Here is a 3,989-nt window from a genome sequence, read left to right as displayed (position 1 = left end):
TTTCTGTTGTTTTTCGGTCTTCTGAGGTAAATCTCCCCATTGGCGCCGTTTTGGCTTCGTCGGCGGGCAGACTGCGCAGCTCCACAGTTTCGCTTCGTTTTAGCTCTGTTTCGCCTCTTTTGAGTTGCATTGTGTTCCTAACTGATAGCCCTACAAAATAAGCATAAAAAAACATTCCTTTAAAGTGTAATCTCATTCAAAAGTATGTGATAAGTGTAAAAGAGTAATAAGTGTAAAAGAGATTAAACATTGAAAGACTTATCGAAAGGTGACAGTGCAAAATTTCATTTCTTGCTCGTTTTTGCTCCAAATTGCACCGTTTTTGCTCCAAACATTTCTTGCTCATTTTTGCTCCAAATTGCATCGTTTTTGTTTCTTTTTGCTCCAATGACCATAATTAATCAAACCTGCAATAAAACATCAAAAATACCCTTATTTAAAGTGCAATATCATCAAAATCAGGGTAAAATAGGTATGAAAATCTCAACATATTTTCCTAGGTATGAAAATCTCAACAAAAATCTCAACATATTTTCCTTTGGTCAATAATGAACTGTAGAAACTGTCTCGGCTAGTTCTGGCGCCTAGACGCCGGTGGTCTGGCATGAAGGCACCACTCTCTCTGTTTCCCTTGGTAATGTCTGGCACCAAGACCTTGTTCTCACTATTTATTGAATATGTTAGGCGCCTAGGCGCTGTTGGACTGGCGCCTAGGCGCTGCTAGACTGGCGCCAAGGCCCCCTTTCTCTTTGTTTGTTGGGTATGACTGGCACCAAGGTGCCGCTAGATTAGAGCTAAGGACCTAGGATAGAGGGCCTTGGCGCCCAAGGCTGATGCCTAGGCACTAGTGTACTGAAAGTATCTTTGCTCCCCAAGTTCTCCATTTCATCTTTGTTTCACTCCATTTTTGCTCAAATCATTCTATCTGTTATACCTGCAATAATAACCAAAAAAGTATCTTTCTTTACAATTTAATATCATAAAAAATAAGTGTTCAATGTAAAGAAAATTGAGCATCCTAAGAGACATCAGTACACATTTAACTTCCCCATTGTTTGCATACACATTCCATAGCATCAGTTGTAGAGATATTAAAATCAAATGGAGACATATGCATATGCAGATTCTTCTCAATTCATTATGCACTTATGTCTAGAATAGACAAACTATAATAAGAAGATTTAGATTTCCTAATCCTTGAGCATTTACGTGTGTACCACTCGGTTCTTATATATCTACATATTTAAGACCTAAACTTTAATTCTTAGACACATACTATCCTATTATATGCTGAAATGAATACTGTCTTGGAGGAAAGTTTGAGAGCTATTTTTTATCTATATTTGTGCTAATTTGAGAGCTGTTTTATCTCGTATTTTTGTTGATTTGGGAGCTATTTTTGCTATGTATTTATGTTAATTTAAGGAAGATTTGAGAGCTATTTTACCCCGTATTTTTGCTGATTTGAGAGTTGTTTTTGCTCTATATTTTTGTTGAATTTAAGAATGATTGAGAGTTATTTTTTGCCTTGTATTTTTACTGATTTGGGAGACATATAAATGTTGTTTTGCCATATTTACTGATTTTTTTACTGATTTGAGAGACATATAACTGTCGTTTTGCCATATATATTTGCTGCTTTTTGGAGATATAAATGTTGTTCTTGATATACCTTCTTGTTGATTTTGGAGGAAGTCTAAATGCGCTTTTGGGTTGATTTATTCACTATTTTGAAGGGATTAAATTTTGATCACTAGGTTTCTTATTCACTGCTCTAGAGGAAGTAAAGGTGCTATTTTTAGCTCTATACTTTGATATTTTGGGAAGATTTTTTAATGCTATTGTGGTTCTATTTTCTTCGCTTGATGATTCAATTTGTGTGTTTTTCCTAAGTTTTGCTTATATTCAAATATAAGTGGAAATTTCATAGTGTAGTGATATATGAATCATTGAGTGGGGCTGTAAGTTGGATGGTTTGATGTTTAAAGAAGATGATGATAAAGGCATTTCAGTATGTGTGATGATAGTATTATACCTCCCAAACCCAAGGACCTCGCGTGAGGGTATATGGTTAGCATTACTATCCTTCAACATTTGGGTAAAGAGTTACCCGTGCTCTCAGGAGTTGTTAGTGACTCTAACCCAACTGTGTGGTTGAGTCATGAACTGTCTGATTTAAAAAATATATGAACATATACTATAACATATTTTCTAATAGAACTTATATTTTGCTTGCTAAATGAAAGACTTAAATTATTTACATGCATGACAAATTAAAAATTTTAAACACAATTTTTCACAAGTTCCTTCAGTCACATAGACAGGACTGGGGTTGCCCTCCCTTGATTGTTTTTGTTGGCAGCCTTTTACCCTATGTTGGGTCTCACAGACATGATGCTGACAAAGTTGTTAGGGCTTCGGTCCTAATGTTGATTCTATCCCAAACTTGAATTCTCATGGTTTGCTCTGATGTTTCATATTTGTGTTACTTAAGCTCTTATACATATGTGTTCATGCTCTTCATGCTTGTTTAATTATTTACAGCACTGACATGTTTTACCTATAATACTAACTTTTTTGCATCAGTGGAAGAAATCTCAGGTGTACATGTCCATATTATTTTCACTGCATTTTACTACTCCTTGATCATGCATGATTTACTTTCAAGGCCTGCAAAGCCCCTAGATTAGAGAACAATAAGATGCTATTTTAGGAGGCACACTGTTGCAAGCCACCAACCCAACAATATTGCATGCTCATACATAAAGCCCTAAACCTGAAATTGCTACATTACGGAGCTTGGAGAAAATTTTATGGGCAACATGATGAGTAAGCAAGCAGACGGAGGACATTTTCAAGCAAAAAACAAGACAAAACATGAAACAAATCTAATCTAGCTAAATCGTGCCTTAGCTTTAAATAACATAACCCATAGGAATTCGAGGTGGTTTGTCTAACACAATGTAAATCATCACATTATTTTTAGGTTCCTATGCAACCATGTTGTGCAGTATAAGTCTTAACTCCCATTAAGTGCTGAGGTTGTCATTCGGTACAACTTATGCAATCTTATCTTCATAGGTTATTTACATGATTGGGTATTATTCGAGTATAAACCCTAAACAATAAATTGTCAGGAGTGATCATTTAAATAACATCATCTCTAAAATGCGTAGCCAAACAATAGGATAGTTTGAGAAGTCACCGAGGTTCTCAGGATTCGTGGCATCTCCCACACTTCCTTCCTTTGGACTTTTAAATAGGTGCTCCTATTTGGTCCGTTCCCACTTGATTTTCCATGTCCAACCTTGAAAAACTAAGCTTTGAAATATTAAAGATAAAACTACTGATCTTAATCGAGAGTTTTCTTAAGTGACTTCTTTCATTTGAGATATAATTAATAATAGGGGCTCACCTTTATAGGAAACTAAGAACTCAGGTAAAATAAACTCATTCTAATGTTTAATATTAGGTAGGGGAATCGTCGATCATACATAAAGGTTTTTGAACTAAAAAATTATAATAGTTTAAAATTAATGAAGATGACTCCACTTTACAGTGATGCCAAAAACTTGGTTCATTATTTTGGAATAAGAAATTGAAGCAATTTATATTGGAATTCTACGCAAGTATACTTATCGTTATCTAGTAATACAGGACTTTCTATTTAAGCCCCAAATATCGATCCCACAAGGAAGGTTTAAATTTGAAGTGGTAATTTCAATTAGAAATTTAGCGATAATAAAGAAAATCTACTATGCTAATTGCATTTGCTTAAGGTGCTATCAGAACTAAATTATCAACTACTAGCAAGACTATAAAGTAAAGTTAAACTATAACTACCAAACTATGTTTTTGTGATGAAGTTATCAAATATGAGAAAGTATCTTTCCCACTACAATGAGTTTTTAGTTAAATAAGAGAGATAAATGGTTTGAATTTGTATTGTGCCAAATAAGAGCAATTTTAATTCTCTACTCTAAGTCAAG

This window comes from Phalaenopsis equestris, unplaced genomic scaffold (genome assembly GCF_001263595.1).
Source record: "Phalaenopsis equestris unplaced genomic scaffold, ASM126359v1 Scaffold000445, whole genome shotgun sequence".
Taxonomy (NCBI): Eukaryota; Viridiplantae; Streptophyta; class Magnoliopsida; order Asparagales; family Orchidaceae; genus Phalaenopsis; species Phalaenopsis equestris.
This window is presented reverse-complemented; position numbering follows the sequence as displayed.